This window comes from Taeniopygia guttata, chromosome 3 (assembly GCF_048771995.1).
Source record: "Taeniopygia guttata chromosome 3, bTaeGut7.mat, whole genome shotgun sequence".
Classification (NCBI taxonomy): domain Eukaryota; kingdom Metazoa; phylum Chordata; class Aves; order Passeriformes; family Estrildidae; genus Taeniopygia; species Taeniopygia guttata.
Window position 1 is genome coordinate 13,598,996 of NC_133027.1, and position 19,017 is coordinate 13,618,012.

Sequence of the window (19,017 nt, forward strand, 5' to 3'; positions counted from 1 at the left end):
GGAAAAAAAACCCCAGTAATTAGGCCAGAGGCCTAAACTCCTGCACTGTGATTAAGGCATTCAGATGAGGGAAATCTGGTTTCTATAGGTGTTCCATTCTTTCATCCAGTAAATATTTTTCCATTTCATAACTTCTGCAGGAATAGTCTTAGGACAGACAATGGCCTGTGGTTTAGGGCTCTACCCTGGTGTGCAGAGATGTGGTTGGGAGGCAGTCTCTCAACCTGAAAGGAGTCTACCACCCACTTCTACTTCCTCTGTGGTTGCTTTCCTGATGCTTTTAAATAGCTTGGTAGTGCTTGAAGGCATGCTCCTGCCCTCTCATCCAGAACTTCAAAATTGCACGACTCCTTTCCCAGGAGCTTGTGAAAGGAATGTATCTTGCTTCTAGAGAGGCCTGAGGGTTTTACAACCCTTTTTAATACCATTGGTACCTCTTGAGCTTCCAGGAATAGGTGACATCAGTTTAAGGTACAGCTTTCACAACTTCCTTTACCTATTAGGTTAGGTGGCTTCCTGCTTGCTATTCCCACTTACCTTACTTTCCCTTCTATACCAAAATTTTTGTTGCAGCCATGCTCAAAATTCTCCTGTGAGTCCAGTTTGGATTTCTAGACTTATATGGATAAGTAAATCTAGGAAGAGCATAGATTTTGAAGGGATGAAGGCCAGACTTTGGCAAGACTGAGAACTTCTGGAGAAAGTATTTATTTTGGTTTTAGGACCAGTTTGAGTCTGGTTTGATTCAGTTGTCCAGTGTAAATGTTTTGTCCTGGATGAGATGGTTTGCAACAACTATTGCATCTCTACTTGGCTAGCAGGTGCAAGGAGTCCAGAAGACCCATGTCCTGCATAGACCCATGTCATGGAGCACCTACTGGGATCTTTCGAAACAGCTCAGTGTTATTTGCCGCTGCAACTGAACTGAGCCCTAAGTAGTGTCCTAAGACTGTTGTTGCCTAAGCTGTATGTGGTTATTCTGGGAAGTGGGAGGAAAGGGTTGTTTTCATGTTTTTCAAAGATATTTCAGAACTAACCTGCTTTCTGTTTTATTTTCTTTATTGTGAGTGTATTTAATACCTAGATTGATCATTATAATTTTCATTTTGCAGCTGCCCCAGATAAAATCTGGAAGGTTAGCTTGAGTTAATGGCTTTCTGGGAAGACGGAAGAAAGTTCATCTTCTGGTTTCTCTCGTGCATGTTAATAATGGTGTGGAGCTATGGAGCAAAAATTCATTACTATTTCTTTAGCTGTTATCAAAACGTTGAGTGATGGTGCCACTTACAGATCAAAATTGGTTTTTGAGAAGAAGGAAAATTCTCTCTCTGGTAACTGATCCTTATGATTCCCTCTCCAGTAAATTGATTACAAAATTGTATTTAAATAACCTCCATGGGAGGCATACAGTAGTATTTATTTGGTATGGATGATCTGTTGGTTCTGATTTTTCAGAGGGGATTGCTATAATACTGTGGAAACTGGGGAGGGAAGCAATGGCAAGGGGAAAATTTGATAACATTTCTCAGAGTTGTTGAGATCTGTTTAGATTTGAGAAGGCTAGATTGTTAAATTTGTTATGTTTTATTTCCAGGAGCAGTCTAATTTTGTCTTAGTTGTACTTTGTCCCACCCACATACACACAGTCTGACTGCTTGTACTGTATTGCTCTGTAATTGCAGTTTTTTGCTTCAAGGATCATCTGTAGGCAGTTGGCGACTTCTTCAAATACAGATTTCATGATGGACTTTGGCATCTTTAGAAGCTTCTGGAAATAAGTCTGTACTCCTCTCCCTAAGAATTGATGGTGGCAGAGGAAATGGGTTCTGATATTTTGTAACTCTTTACAGTATTTTTTTATTATTCTTGTTAAAGCATAAAAGCCCTGTAGGACTGACTGGAATCCTTCCTTCACCCTCTCCCAAGGTTCTGCTGCAGCAGGGCTCTGTAATACCAATTACTACAGGGATGGTTTTGCTGTTCCAGATGAGATCATGATGGGGGAGCTGGAAAACAAGTCTCCCTAAAAATGTGTTTTATGCTCTGAACACATTAGAGATTGTGTTATTATAGTGCAATACTTAGGTCTTTGGGGGTTATGTTTTTTGTTAGTGAAGGTGTTAAAAAGTCCACTTAGAATTTTTTATCAATGTCTCTTGTATTCAACAGGAAACCAGAAAATATTTCCTGATCTTGAAGTATTTTGGGACTCTGTTGCCTGTAGAACTGATTTGTATTTCTATAGCTAGATAATCTTCCTGCTTTTATTTATTTTCCCCTGAAAGACAAGGAAAGAACACACATATTAGAGGTCCTAGATTTATAGGTAATATGTTTGTCTGGTTTTATACTGTGAGAGAAAATGATTTGGGTCTGACTAGTTATGCATTTGTTTTACAGAGGTTTTGATTCATTAAGGCACAGACAGTATCATGTTGTCCTTTACTGAACTAGAAGTAAAACTGCCAAAAAAATCCCCTTTTGTTCTGCTGCTGAGGAACACTGTGGGCTGCCAAATCCTGACAGTCTGAGTCACCACAATTGTAATAAAGTGTTTGTACTTAGTCGGTTGCTGTTATTCAGTGTCTTCTAATTTATTCATAAGGCAAAGGGACACCTACAGATTTTAAATACTACTTTTTAAAGAAATAGTCCATGTTTATAAAGAAATAACATTTGTCAATAGAGAATTAAATACACTGTGGTAATACTTGAAAGCTTCTAAGGAGTACATAGTTAATCTCTAACAATAAGAAATATACTTATATACATATATTTAACAAATTCCATGTTTCGTGCAAGAGCAGTGCTAGATTTCAAAAAATGATGGGAGTATTTTAAATTCCTTTCTGAACTCTGTTGTTTTGGACATCTGATCTGACCTGAAAATGATCTGATAACCAGAGAGACTGCTTCCTTCCTAAAAAAAAAAAAAAAAGAAAAAAAAAAAAACCACCACAAAAAAAAGTTTTAAGGACAGGGCCTCTGACCGTGGAAATGCTTATCTACGTTTTAGCTTTGAAGTGTGTGGGCTGTGACCCAGCAAGCCTAGCTCGCGTAATTGAATTCAGTTGTTTTCAGCATCACTTCCAAACAAAGTAGTCAAGTTCTAGTAGTCAAGTTGTAATAGTCAAATATAACTCAGAATGAGCATGCATAAAAAGCTGGAGGAAAGCAGGGTGGCTCTGACTCAGCGGTGGTACCTGGAAGGCTGACAGGAATGTTCCAAGACCCACAGCAGGTGTTCTGCCCGTGGCCATGTGCACACTGTGGTTCTGTGGCTGATGGATCCTGCTGCCGCTGCTTGGGTGGGAGTTGGGAGTACTTACAAGTTCTTGATCCCATCACCTGTTAATGGAGAGGAGGTGGGTGTCTATATAATTTCTCAATACTGAAGCTGTTTATGGATGTGAGTCCTCATATTGTCTAGTATCACTTATTGAGGCAGAAACAATCATTCCTTATTTTCCATTGATAAAATAACAATAAGGCTTTTATTCTTGATACATAGGGAATTTTGGGTGTCATTTACCTTTCCCTGCATTGAGCTAATGAAATTTACACAGTTCTCTCTCTCAAAGCGCCAAATTTGCTAAACTGGACTATTAATTAATTTCCCAGATTCCATCTTGTAGGGCTGCTGGTGAAAAGGACCAATGTGGGTGTGGGTGGTAGGCACTTTGGCTGCATGGAACACATGGAAATTCTTGCAGCAGAAAGTACTATAATTTAATTGCTGCTCAGTGTCATACTATCACTACAGCTGTTTCCCAAAGAAGAGGTTTGCCTGCTATTGACAGGACATTCACAAAAAGGAAGGAGATGGTAGATAAGCAAATGCAAATATATTACATGCCTTCTATCCTTTGGTTTTTAATACGTGCTGCGGTGATGAGGTCAGTGTGAAACATTCAGTGACATGTAATTATATATGCATTAAGTGGAAGTTGTTTCACAGTGTCCCTCTCTGAGAGCACCTAATGCACTGAGGTAGGCATGTGAGAGGAGCAGCACAGCTCTGAGCTGCTTAATTCATGTGGCACGACAGTCCCGCTCAGCGGCTGACTTCCTTTATCCTTTTTTTTTTGCCCATAAAAGGAGAAAAGTGCTGCCATATGACTCTCTTTAGAATCACAAGATGAGGTTGGGGCCAGAGGGAGGGGGTGGTGGGGGGGAAGTTATTCAGGTAGCTTTGTTTCTTGTACATGATACAAAACATTCTGCTTTCTGTGTTTAATGTGGTGTTACTAGCAAATTATTTGGTAGTATTTCCTTCAACTGACATTGCAATCAGACACTTAATTCTTAAAATAACTTTTTTTTTTTTTTAATTTGCTTTCTGCATGGATGAGAGATTCTGAAGGGAAGGGATATAAATGAGTTTGGAAGGAGATAACTTCAGTTCTTAGGGATTAGGCTGTCCTCCAAACCTGCAGACACTTTCCTGCTGGTTGTTAAGGAATGACTGTATGTGGTATTCTCCCATCTTGTGCCAGTGACTGTAGGTAGGCATGCCTGAATTCATTGCCTAATTTTGCACAGTTAAAAAGCTTCATGTCTGGTTTTTCCAGAAAGCAGATTAATTGGGTGATTCTCTGAAGATTTGCTCAGAGGTCAAATCTGGACAACTCTGTGCCTTCTCACAAAGTCCTTGAGATCTCTTTTTACAATAAAGCAAGAGTTCCCTGACTTCCTTTGACATATTCTGACAAAAAGCACAGTTTCTGATGAGGCTCACAGTTTCTACACAGAATGAAGGCAATTAGCAGCTCTAAATGAGTTCCACCCAGTTTCTGGCATGGGTTACTAGATGGTGTTTGATGGGCTCCTGATTCTGCATCAGAGTGCACAGCCAGCCCTGGGATGGTAAACTCCCAACCATGCTGCCAGCTAAAGTCCTGTGTGTGTGTTCAAAACCATCTCTGAGTCGATGGTTCACGGTATTGATCAGCTTGGGCTTAGTCAGCCTTGCTGTTCCCTTTATTTACTGATGCTGTGAAGTGATTTGACATAGGGGCATACAAATCAGCTGTCTCTCTTGTCCAGTCCAACACAAGATGTTTTAGAAATCACAGCAAAATATCTGTGCAAACCACACTCTTCTCTTTGACAACTATGAAAAATGGAGATCTTCAGTGCAAACATTTACTTTCATACAAAGTGCAGCATTTTGTCAAGGAGTCCAAAGGGAGCTGGAGAAAATTAACATCTTAGTAATGAACAGTAATTTCCTACATTTCCTAGCATCACCCTTTCTAGTATCACTGTAGGTAATCCTGGGGAGTGAGCAAAAGAACCATACTAATTATGGATCTAAAGTAATTTGTTTTTTCTCTAGCTGTTGGTTTTTGGGTGTTTTTTTTGTATCAGAACTAGGATGTAGGCCAAGATCTATAAAAAACAGATGTCTGTCTCATGCCTGCAGTGTTATCATCACTAGGATTTAATAAATTTGTTACTTCACGTATATGGGTGGGTTTTTATTGTGTTTAGACTTCTGGTTGTTTTTCTTGAAAGATCTGACAGTTTTATGGTTTATTGGAGTAATGGTCTTTAGTTGAGTGTTGATGTCATTGTTGAGATATATTTGTCATCTTTTCATCTCTTTGGAAGACTGAAATTGTACCTGTAGTTCAAGGCACTACAGTTAAAGTATTCATGGGTAAATCAGAGTGTGGGAGTTCATCTGGGACTATTAGGTTGGAGCAGATGGTTATTAGGTAGATTATTAGGTGGACTCACTGGACCAGATTGGCAGCTGGTATTGCAGCAGTTATAAATGGGTGCTCAAGATTTTACAGAGTAATTAGCAGTTTTGTCAATATTGACATGGGTTGACCCTGGTTGGATGGCAGGTGCCCACCAAAGCTGCTCTGTCACCGCCCTCCTCAGCTGGCAGGGAACAGAAAACATAATGAAAAGCTTGTGGCTTGAGATAAGTGCAGAGAGAGATCCCTCACCAGTCACTGTCATGGGCAAAACAAGACTCCACCTGGGGAAATTAGTTTAACTTATTACCAATCATATCAGAGTAGGATAATGAGAAATAAACCCAAGTCTTAAAACACCTTCTTCCCACCCCACTCTTCTTCCTGTGCTCAATTTCACTGCATATTTTTCTACTTTCCCTCAAAACTGAGAGAAGAAGGAGGAGAATGGAGGTTGCAGTCAGTTCAGCACACCTCTGCTACTCCCTCCTGACATTCTTTCTCTTCTCCAGCATGGGTCCCCTCCCACAGTTCTCCATAAACTTTTCTAATGTGAGTCCTTCCCATGGCCTTTCAGTTTTTCATGAAGTGCTCCAATGTGATCCCTCCCAAGGTATGCAATCCCTCAGGACAGGCTGCTCCAGCATGGGTCCCCCATGGGGTCACAAGTGCTGCCAGCAAACCTCCTCCAGTGTGGGCTTCCCTCTCCACAGGCCACAGGTCCTGCCAGGAGCCTGTTCCAGGGTGGGCTTCCCACAGGGTCACAGCCTCCTTCGGGCACCCACAGCTCTGCTCTGGGGTCCTGCACGGGCTGCGGGTGGATCTCTGCTCCCCCGTGGTCCTTCATGGGCTCTGGGAACACAGCTGCCTCACCAAGGGCTGCACCAGGGGCTGCAGGACAATCTCTGCTCCAGCACCTGGAGCACCTCCTGCCCCTCCTTCTGCAGTGGCCTTGGGTCTGCAGGGCTGTTGTGCTCATGCTCTCACTTTCTCTTCAGCTGCTCTTTTGCGGCAGATTTTTTCCCGCCTTCTTAACTCAGTTATCCTAGAGGTGTTGCCACCATCACTGATGGGGTCTGCCTTGGCCAGTGGCAAGTTGTATCATCCCATCCTGTTCCCCTTCACTGCCCTCCCCACTACCAAAACCTGGCCACGGAAACCCAATACACAGTGCCATTGCACTTAACACTCCAGGGTGAGGAGTTGGCACTGAAGATGATGATATGCGGGGTCAGCAGTTTCTGAAAGGGTTGTATGTTTTTGTGTTGTCAGAAAGATTTTTCAGTCCCCTATGTCACTGCATAATCACATCTATACAAAGATTTACACACAGTAATTCTTGCCAAGTACAATATTTACATCCATATTTGCACCACGGTAGTAGTGTTTTCCTTTGTAAAGTTTTATGTGCCTCTCTTGTCTTTACAACAACTTCTTGCTGTTATCCTTTTTGTGCAAAATAAGGGTAAATGTTTTCAATTCAGGTTTGCATGAATTTTTTTAAAGTAATTAATTTGGGAATTCTGACTTGGACCAAAAATACCAATTTGTGAAGACATATATAACTTTGTGAATTATTGAAATAAACCCACAGATTGTTCCTAAAATGGTGATTTTGTAAGATGAATTTCTTCCTTGCCCATCACTCTTAATGTGGGTGAAGTTTGGAGAAGCAGAATCTCAGCTGTTCATTGGAATGCAGTTGATAGACCTATGCCCATTTTATACCAGCTGACAATCAGCACTAATGTTGTACCGGCAGCAGTCCAGGCTTGCCAAAATTAAGAAATCAGATGCTCATGTTCAGTCTATCTGAACACATTAAAAAGGTCCAAAGCCTAGAGAGTGCACATTTTCCCGTATGCTGCATGTGATACTCATGGAAACACAAATGCTCAGATGTTACATAATTATGTGGTTCTGTTCCCCTGATTTGAAAGCAACAGCCACCTAGGCAAGGGTGATCTCTTAATTCTGAAACTCATTTGGCTGGTTATGGAATTGACTTCTAAAAATTATCTTCTCCAGAAGCAACTGGGTACTGTATTGGTGATGCATGTTCATAGCAGGAACTAAATAAGGAGTGGGTATGGCATGCGACTCTACTGTTACATTTTTAGTCCTGCTCATGACACAGTTTTGTTCTATGCCAACTAACACTCTCCCAGATAATGCCTAAGCATAGTTCTGGGGTTGGGACAGACTATGGACTGTTTCCAAAAGTCTGTTTGGATCTGGCTGGGCTGCATGGAGGAATAGGATTTTAGTTGTCCAGCTACAAGCTGTAACGTGTTTGCTGGTTCCAAGCCCAGAACGTGGCTGTGTGCCCTGGGCTGTTTTATTTTTTGACATATATGTGGCCACAGATCCTGCTTTCCAGGAAGCTGGGATTCAGCAGCTTCTTTGGGGAGGCAGTGGCAGCATTGTCAATGTGCGCTTAGGAAGGTAGAAGAAAAATTCTTTCAAGCCTGGAAGTAAGAAGCTGTCTGGGAAGCTGGAAAAATGAGCCAGAGCAACTTAAAATCATGGAATAATTGAGTTTCATATTTCTTTTGTAAGACAAGCCCCAGAGAATACGCAAGTATAATCAGCAATTTTGAAAGCGTTTAAGTAGATATATATATTTGAAGAATTATGGCCTGGCATTTTAAATCAAAATTAATAACCCGAGTATTAAACAGATGGCATGTACAATATCCAGAGGATGTGTATCCTGGCAGTAGAGTAAAACTTATTCCTGACCTAAGCTTTGCCTTCTGTTAGCTAAAGGAGCAGTGCTAATGCAAACCTGAGTTGTCATGATCCTTAGCTTTTCCCAGGGGAATCCCTGTCTTCATCAACCCTCTTCTAATTGTCCGTTTGCCTCCTGTCTAGGATGTGCAAGTCTAACCTTACATTTAGCAAAACTGTAGGGTGTGAAGTTTTGTGTGTGGGTGTTTTTTTTCTTTAAGCAGTGTTAAAGCTATTAGCATCCTAATGACTTAACAGTGTCTGGTCCAACAGACAGCTCAGGGGTTGACTCTAGTCTGTGGAGCACAGCCATCTGTCTCACCACCTTCTACAGGACATGAGGAGTAGCTGTTGGGATGGCATAGGCTTCTTGGTAACCTTGTCATGTGTTCCTCCACCTGGCTGTGGTCCAGCGATCCTGACCTCCCAGTCTCCACACGGACAGTGCCATTCCTGGGCTGGGAATTCCCAGTGCAGTTTGCAGTTTGTGTGGGGAGAGAATCAAAGCTCAGGTCAGGATGCTCTAAGGATGAACTGCCCTGAATTACTGGTATTGCCATTGCATTTATCTGCGTAATATTTAAATGGTACCAGGTTGGTAATAGAGGTTTTCATAAGTCTGTGGTTTTTTCTGGTTTTACATTGATAAATGTGTTCAGCTGCTACTCCTTTTTTGTTTTTATATTTTAACGCAGAATAAAACTCATTGCTTCATTTTGGAACTTGTACATTCTACTTCTTGAGTAAAGGACTTCTAAAACATGAAATAATGTTGTGGTTGCGTAGTTAGAAGAGAGAGTTTGGCCTCTGATGCACACTTCCTCTCATTTAACTCTCCTCTTTTGCCTTTGAGCATTATGTAGTCCATTCTGTAATGCAGCTTCACTTAACTCCTTATTTCCGAATAGAATTAATTTAGCATCTCTGCTATTTATGCTTTGTGGAATACTGATCGTGCAGCCTTAATTATTTCTTACACAGCAGGAAACTTTCAAAATAGCAGCTGTGTTTTTCCTTAAGTCAAATTGGTTGTGAACTATGACTGCTCAAATCCCTGGGAGGATAATAAGCTTTACTCCCAGCAGGTCCCCCAGACTATTACACTAAGGCAACCGAACTGACTCCCGTGTTTCATTGTATAAATGCATTTTAACTAGAGATAAATTGACTTGCTGCAGCTTCCCAAAATAGTAAAAGAGAATTTTCTCTTCTGTGTTAATATGTGATGGTTTGCCTCCTTGTTAATATCCTTCCCTTAGAGCAGCATTTTACTAAAGTTTCAGAGTGCCTTATTTATTTCAGTCCATTTTTTGTCAGGCTGGTGTTTAAGAAATGATGACTTTCCTTTCTTTCTGACTTGCAAATTCTCTCAAGAACAAGAGGAGTTGCTCACAAATGCATTTCTTCACGGTGTGGTTAAGTCACAGTGTTGTAAGTGTCTTGATACTTAGTTATTTTCTGCACTCATTAAAGTGGTGTTCTTCCTTCCCTCAGCTTTCCTATGGAAAACAGATTCCAATCATAGGATGTTTATCTTCACTTTAAGAGGAATATTTTAAAGATACCAAACTGTAAACTAAACTTTTCAGAGTGGTTTATCCTCCTTCCCGCCCATGGCAGTGGCTTTCTCACTCAATGGCATCTCTCTCAATCCAAATGTGATACCTCAGTGAACTTGCCTTGCAGCCCATTCCGTGCAGTTATTGCTCACAGACAATAAAGGCTTTCTGGCATCTGTTTGTAGTCTTTTTTTTAGTGCTCATTTCATACCTGCTAATCACATTAACCCTGAAAATTACACTGACATTGTTTTTATATGCCATTTGATTTTGTGTTTTGTTTTGTTTTATACTGAATGAAATTTAGATATCTGAGGCAATTTTTTAAAAAGTATTAAAAAGCAGACTTCCAGAATGTTGTATTTGATTAAAAATCTAGTTCAGTCCTAGCTACTACTTGAGTTGTGCTGAGGGACAGCTATTCTTTATAAGTTGCAAAGGTTTTGTGGTTTTATAATTCAGATGAACAGGAGGTTCTCCTTGATAGTTGCTGGGGTTTTCTTTCCAAAATTTAGTTTTTCTATATGAATGTAATTAATGCTGGAATTCCAGAGTATTTCAGACCTGTGATTTTTGTTATTGTTGAGTCAAGAGGGAAGCGGACATGTTTTCTTACATGTTCAAGCACTAAATGCTACACTAAACAGTGGTATTTAGAGCTGATTTTTGCAGCCCTGTAGCACTGGAGGGTCAGGAGTTGTCTCTTAGTCCATCATTGCTGTGTGGGAAAGGGTGAGTGTCTGGTTCTGTGCAGTGCTGCCAGTCCTTTCCCTGTCCTGAGGTGTTTGTGCAGCAGTCATTCACTACCCTGGTGTGCGCTAGTATGAGATTAATTGACCTTTGGCTCTGGGAGTAACGCACAGTAGAAGACACCTTGCAGAGTACTCTTTGCTTTTGAAAAAAGGGATGTTATTCTCTCTTGAAGGCATTTAAGTAACTTTTCTGATTTTTACTCATTAATTCAAACAGTTTCATTACTAACGATCCTTTTAAATAAATTTTAAAATCCACAGATTGCAGCCTCTGTTTAAGTATTGGGAAGGCTCTGGATCATCTTCAACAAGGTAAGCGTCAACTCTGGTACTTTCAGACTTGCACAGAACAGCTGTGGAGCAGATTTGAACATCATCAATGATAAATGAACACTCAGCCCTCGTTGAATACCATCTTTTATGCAGTTTTACTGTTGCATCTCACTGACGCTTTCAGAATGCTATCTGGGTATAATATTCTCGCCTTGAGGTTTTTATTTGTTTGCTTTTCTTATTATAGAGCAACAATTGAGAATTCTTCTTCCCATGTACTTTTTTCATTTACTCTACTGTTTGTTTTGAGTCATTTCACTGTTATTGTTCTGGTCTGTCTAAACCCTTGGGACAGAATTGGCTTAGGCAGAGAGCAGGATTTGTTCACATCCCGTTTGAAGTCCTGGCTCTATGATTTTTATGGGTCTTCTACTACCATTTTTTTTTTCCAAATTTTGACTGAGTTCCCATCAAAGTGTCTGAAATACAAATTGCAAATACCATGCATTCCTACAGAACTGGAGAGAATTTGCAGCCAGCAGCAAAATAATGATAAAAAAAAAAAATTGTTCTTCCCCTAGAGAGAGGGAGTTCCCCGACTTGACCAGGTACTAATTGGTTCAAAGATTTGTTTCCACAGAGGAGCTATTCATAATTAGTTCCCTGTGTGGGTGTTCTACTTGGGAAATTAGTGTTACATTTTGATATAATTTAATCTGCATTTATAATGAATTGTTACAATATGCAGTAAGGAACGTATTTTTAGGAAAAAAGCCCCAGTCTGCACTGCGCACACAAGTTTAAAGAGATAATTCCTCTTTAGGCAGCAATCAAGGTTACTGTTTTGAAGTTAAATGAATAAAAGTCCATAATTAGATTAAACCCAGTTTTTAGTCACATATTTATAAATATAACTGCAGAAACACAACTGTGTGTTTTTCAACGCCAAAACCTAATGAAGCTGAATTAAGCTGATTTATGAACTGGATGGTTGACCTCTGAGGCTATGAGGATAGTGAAACTGAATATTTGGGAAAAGTGTTTGTGGAGCTATATTACTATTATTTAGGTTATGATTGAAATTGAAGTTCACTTCCAAGCTTTTCTATAGTGGCTTTATTTTCCTTGTTACTTTCACCTTTATTCTGGGAGCAAGCTTGCATCTGTCTTATTTTATTTAGAGAGTTGAAAAAGTAACATTAAAATAGCTGTCTGAGTAGAACCTTAAGAAGGACCTGGTCACTTTGTTTTTCTAGTGATGTCCCCTGCTCCAACACTTTGTAAATGAAATGATCACTATTGGGCATTTAAATTACATTCTTTATTTCAGTCATTTCAAAAGATTGGAAAACTAATTTCTGAACTTAGAACTGCTTTAACTGGACTTTTTTCAATATAAATATTATTTTAAATAAATATAGCCTTTGTACTAAATTGCTAAATGTTTTGGAAATGTATTCCATTCCCATTATTTCATTATTATATCTTTTAATTCTTAATATAATGCATACCCTTATCAGTGCACATTATTTCCTTTGCCTGTACCAGTCTTGGCCACAGCTTGTTATAAAATCCCACTTATCTGCTGAATCTATTCAGCAGAATTATATGGGATAAAATTTAGTTTGAATACCTGATCATTTCAACCCAGCTGCATTTTTTAATGGTATGACTACAAAAATTTTTGGATGTTACAAATCTGACTTTCAATAGAACAACTTCTATTTCTCATGGAAATGTCTTTTTTAAACTAGAAAGTTTTATTGCAAAATTGAGATAGGGAAGAGCAAAGCCAACCCCAAGTGTAATCTTGAATGTTTTTCATGACAGACGGACGTTGAATGTTTAGCATCACCTCTTTGGGTTTTTGAATGTGAATTGGAACCACTTTATTTCTAGGTAAGACATAACTGTGTGTCTGTGTTAAATATCCTCTTCCTTTTATATGTGAATTCTGAGAAGGCTAAAGAGTGCACTATGCTGGACTTTGCTTTATGCAGTGTTTATGTGTTTGTTAAATGAGTCCAATGTTACTTGAGATTTTAAGTGCTAATAGTTCATTTGTCCTAAACGTCTATATTCCCTGAGAGAAACCACACCAGCCACTCTGTATGGTCAGTATATGTACAGGACTTTATTTTGTGATCAGTTATATAGTTGTTCTATTAGCTCATTGCCATCTAGAGGGGTTAGCTGAGTACTGTCTGCCCCTTCTCTTGCATCAACACCTTCACTCAGCAGGATGTGGTGGTTTAGGGAATTTAATGCTGAAAATCTGTGGGATTGCAAAGGCTTCCCTGAGGATTACTCCTCTGTGAGTTTAGACCTCTGCATCAGCTCACTGCAGATTCACAGAAGTACTGGTATCAATGCAAGGGAATCAGTGCCAATACCTGCAGCACCAAATTGTTTTATTGGCTTTAAACTTCTTATTTCTCTCTGCTTCAAGAAAAGGTTTGATACATGAGAAGGACTATGAAGAGGTTGTGAACAGCTGCAAACTTCAATAGCTGAGGGGAAAGCAGAGGGTGATAGAGATGAACTAGAAGGTTTTGATCTGTAGATATAATTAAAAGAAAATTTGTTTCTGGAAACAAGGTACTTCTTTGTGACATATTAGAGGTTGTGCCAGTCTGGCTTCTTGTGTTTTCTACAAAGATTATAGGGACCAGAAGGGACATCTCTGTCACACTTCACATGCAACCAGGTTGTGGTCAGCACTGCACTGAGGCTGCGGGGCTGAGAGTCACGGGCATCGGTTCTGGTTGTGACCCAAACCGAGCTGTTTGCCAGCCCTTCCTGGATTGCTGGGAAGCGTGAAGCAAACAGGACATTTGACCTGGAGCACTTGCAGCATGTAACACCTAAAATCTGAAAGGCAATAGTATCTTAACTGAACTGTCAGTAGTAAGGCTGTGCGAGATGGCAGCTTTGATCCAGTAGGTTTCTTGGAGAGATGGAAGCCATTGCCTATGGAAAGGATTCTTTAAGTTAACCCTGCTTTAGTAACAGTGAATGTTGTGATTAATTCAACTTGCTGTGAACGCATCCAGTAAGTGGTACTGTGGGCAAAAGACCATGAAAACTTCCATTTGCAGGCAAAAACAAGCCCAACACAGCAGCAGCCTTGACTGGGTTTCTATCAAAGCCAGTTCACTCCCAGGTGGAGTCTAGACAGTCTGTCAAAAAGGTGTTTGCTGATCATGTGGAGGTTTGTTCAAAATAAATAAAGGCACCTGCAGTGGTAGAAGGCATAGAGATTCATCACTTTAATGTCACAAAGGATGTGGAACCAGCGTAGCTGAAAGACAGCAAATATTCCAGTTTCATTTCATTGGATGGGTCAACAAACCCAGGTCTTAGGAAGGAGGTGGATTGGAAGGGTGGCAGGAGAGACTTCAGATGAAAGACTGCAATCAGAGCTTTGACAGTGTCTGCAGGGTAGAAAATTGTTCTCTGTGTTTTAAACTACTGATGTGAACTTGTAAGGACTGTATACATAACCAGCAAAGCTATTTTGCATATTTTATTTTTAGGTTTTACTTTCTTCATTAAAAGAGCTTCCAACCTCCTATTTTGTTACAGTGATATGGGAGTTGAAATAGGAATTATGTACGTAACATACCTATTAAATTTTACAGTAGCATTTCAACTAAGATTAATGGCCCAGGATGATCCTGAGCCAAAGAGGAATCTCAAAACCAGGTGTTCAGCATGGACTTCTGCATGTGTGTGACAGAACAAGTAGAATGAAAAGGAAAAATAAAAGAAAATGGTAGGAGTGGAGATGAATACTCTTGATGTGACAGAAGAAACAGGAAATGGGGAGGAGAAAAAGAAGGGTGAAATGAGGAAATAAAGATTTGATTAAATTATGGACTATTTAATATTTATTCCATATAAAGTTAATAATACTATAGCATGGTTCACTGTTTTTATTAAGTTCATTGGTAGAAAATAATAAACTGGTAGGAATTACATCTGGTAAGAAAATTAATTACTATTTTTTTACCTGATACATTTTTGAAGTCTAACTGTTGGCTATTAGACCTTTTACAGTTAAGACTTTTTTCAAAATGAACCCCTCAAATATGACTTTGCTGATCTTAAAGATTAATTTTTTTCAGACTCACCAAATAGAAACTGCAGAAACATATGAAGACTTTTGTGTAAAAAGAAAAGTTCTGAAAATAAAATCTTAATATAAAAATGAAAAGCCAATACTAAATTCTAAATGCAGCAGAATCAATGTTTTGTGCTCTAAAGTTTGGGATGTTTGAGCTGTACTGGGAACTTTACATGATAAGGTTTTCATTTCTGTCAGTGCAGAGGAAAATTGAATCTTGTAGACTGTTTTTAAAATGCCAGTATTCTTTACAACTTTCAAAAAATGTGACATGAATTATTGCTTTAGTTCTCCAGAGTTTGAATGGTCCCTATCAGATTAGATAATAGTATAACTGTTTTCCGAAGCATTTTGTGTATGTTGTGATCTATTACTGTTGTTTTTTTAAATGACCTTGGGAGGAGGAGAATATGGGGTGGGAAGGGAGTAAAGTGTTTTCATTTTCAATTTCCCATTTTCTAAGAATACATTGGAAAGTTTCTTAATTAAATACTACCATAATGGACAGTTGGAAGATGAACTGATTATATTCAGGTCTTTACATGGTAAGTATGGTCTTAATATAGTAACTGCTTGACAAGAATTAGGCATCGTTTTCCAACAAAAGTAGTGTGGAGTGTTTAAGATGAAGTTAGCAGTGCAGGGAGAGCAAGATGAAACATTTAGCCTAATCCAGACAATTAAGTTGGATGTCTGAAGTAGGGTTCACTAACTGCTTAAGGATTGATGTTGAGTGCCAGAATTAATATCTAAAGCCGAATCTCTGGAGTGAATTTGTACTTCACACACAAATGTGTCCTTAGTTTACCTTAGGCCATGATAACTTACTAACATCTCAGGTATCTTGATAAAATGAGGAACACTGTGGTTGTAGAATTTCAGAATGCATTTCAAACATTTTTATAAAGTAATTAAAAGTTTATAAACAAGTTGATAATGTTTCACACCTGTTGCTGTACAGGTTGTGAGATGGTTTTTATCTCACAGAGTATCTTGTACAGGCATGTTCTGTATGGTTATGAGGAGTACCACATAATGAGGTTTTTAACACAGGCTTCTAGTTAATTCATTGCCAGGTATTTTACAGAGACAATGCATAAATGTGTTTCAGGGAGAACTGTGAAGAAAAGGACTGTACTGATTGTAGGGGTTGCCTTGTACTTTTTGCCAGATGTGTTTTCCCAAGAACTGGGCACACTCTCAATCTGGAATTCAGCTTTATGCCAGATTTTGGTCTGTAGTGCTAGTCTGTGACTCAGAGCCTAAAATTAAAAGTCTTTTCCTGAGTTTTACATCCTCAGAGAATGATGGTTTTCCAGCAGCTGTTAATGATGAGGTATCTGCTAATTTACAGGCACCTCAGTGAAACTTCATGAAATTTTTGAAATTAAGGGTAAATTTTTTCAGAAGTAGCAAAATACACAAACTCAGTTACTTCGTCTGAAACAAAAGCTCTAATTTTTCACCTGTGGGAAAAAATAAACCCTTGTATTATCTCTTTTTTAATAAAAAAGTCTTTCAAATGTCTTTTTCTTTAATGAAAAGTATTGCAAGCCCTTTTTTTGCAATGTTCACCTTCATTAACACAACTTGCTGACTTCCTTCCTCAGCTGCAGTTCTTCCTACACTCAGAGGTCAGCAAAGAGCAAGATCAACAAGCCACACATCTGGCTGTCTCTCTTTCCAACTGGAACAAAGAAACAATTTTTTAATGGCTTTTTGAGTTAATTGTAAACAATTTGGTTTTGGAGTCGCTGACTTGCAGCAAATGTTTGTCGTAGGCGGATGTAGGGAAGAAGGACTATGTCCTAATGCAATTCCTCTGTGGCCAGCGAGGAGAAAAAAACACTTAAAAAAAAAAAGGAAAAGGAATGTCTTACTCCTTGTAGCATTGAAATATGCTGAGAATTTTGAGTGCATATATAGGATATTTCACAAGCTTAAAATATATGGTTTGATGAGGCAGAGAAACAGAAGTACTTGCTCATTTAATTTTTCTGTAATCTTGTATACAGTAATACTGATTTTTCCACCTCCTTTATTTTCATGAGCTGTTTATGTATGAACAAACTGACAGTGATAAAAGATCAGGGAAAAACAATAGGAATAGGGGAAAACTATTCTTTAATGAGCATTCTGTTCTAATACTTTTCTCTTTATCTTTATATTTATATTGTTCCTAAAGGCATTTTTCCAATAAACAATTTTCAGAACTGTATATTTACAATTATTAACCCTTAATTCATATTTTGAAAACAAATCCTTAAATAATTAGTGTAGTAGTTTTTTTTTACTTTCCTAGTTGTCATAATCTTTTATACTACCTAGAATCAGGTAGCATCAGTATATCTAAATTATTAGAATTATCTTTTTTTTAAAGGTTTATGTAAAGTAAATGTTTGGTGTGACTTCTGTACTTTTGCACTTCACAACAGGCTTGTTGATTTACAGCACTTCTGAAACCCCAACTACTTTTAAAATATCTTGCTGTAGTTTTATTTGTCTTAATTTGAACTCACATTGCACCCATATTTTAGTTGCTTTGTTTAATATGTTTGTCATTATGGTTTTATGTTTAATCTGACTATCCTGCTAAATATTTGCAAAAGGAAATTGCTGGTGTTGTTTGGAATTATGCCAAAGCTTATGACAAAATTGAATAAAAAGAATCATTCAAAGGAAATGTTTTCCATCTATTTGTTTGTGGGACGTAAAGTGTTCTGTATTATGATTATTTTTTGTCAAAATTAGGTGTTTGGGTTGCTAATGCCGCTTAGTGGATATCTGCCTTAACTGCAGCCTGTTCCAAAGCCAAATCAGGTGCCAGACAGCTCTCTTGATTCGTGTATTGGCCTTTTCCTCCTGCCTAGAATATGTTGACTGTAGCATGTTTTCTAGAAAATTAATTATCAGGTGCATTTTAAGAAGTTTATTACAACTAGTTCAGTTTTTTAATTAAATTTATTAAAATGTAGGAATGATTTATTACAGAATTTTGAACTCAGAGGAAAATAAGGATCTTATTTGCATATTTAATTTGATTTGAACCATTAAACAACAGTCTTGGCCACTTTGCACTGATTCTTTAAGTTAATGAAATATTAATTGATAGTAAGGTGATAATTTTGGTGGTTTAGGCAATGCTTTGCTTTAGCCCTTTTTGTTGGTGACTGGGCAAACACTGACCTGGAACAAGCTGATAGTTCAATAATTGATTAGAAGAAAATAGTGAGTACCTTTTGTTTGATATATCTCGAATGGGAGAGGGATAGGCCCTGCTGTAACTGGACTTTTTCACACTTCAAATAGAGAGCAGGACTTGATGGTCCTCATGGGTCCTTCCCAATTCCCAGTATTCAGTGATTCTGTAATTCTCCTTTGGAAAATCTGAAAGGTGAGGTAGACACCAAATGCCTGTTCTGCTACTGTAATTGAAAATTATCATTTCCTGACTATATTTTTTAATAAAGATTCTTTTCTTGCTAAGTAGGTTTGGATGGTAATATTAATAATTTGGTGTATTTGATACAAAATGTAAATGTATAGAATTCCATCTTTTATCTGATACCTATATATATATATATACATTTATAATCTGTATTGTATAAATTTTCTTCTAATGTTAGTGTTTAAAAAAAATCTAGTCTATACAAAAAAAATATAATCCTTTTTGCAATTGAAAGGCTTTTTTTATGGAAAAGATTTTTTTGAGTTTTGAAATGTGTTTTGGTTTAGGTCTTTTTTTTTTTTTTTAGTCCATGAACTCTGTTCTTTGAACTTTTTTTTTACTTCAGTAAATTTCCATTGTTTTCCATCAACCCAAATAATCTTTAATCACTATGTATTTTTTATCTAATCTCTCAAGCTTT

At 38.3% G+C, this 19,017-nt stretch overlaps 1 protein-coding gene across 4 annotated transcripts in view; it reads left to right on the forward strand.

Annotated features, from left to right (window-relative positions):
- The window catches only part of CYRIA (CYFIP related Rac1 interactor A), a 55,081-nt gene that overhangs the window by 4,786 nt on the left and 31,278 nt on the right, over nucleotides 1-19,017 (forward strand). For all 4 annotated transcript variants that reach the window (XM_072926352.1, XM_002198469.6, XM_012572880.5 and 1 more), the window contains exons 2-3: nucleotides 11,011-11,061; nucleotides 12,853-12,921. The gene's annotated coding sequence lies outside the window, so the exon portion shown is untranslated. The remainder of the gene's footprint in view (nucleotides 1-11,010; nucleotides 11,062-12,852; nucleotides 12,922-19,017) is intronic.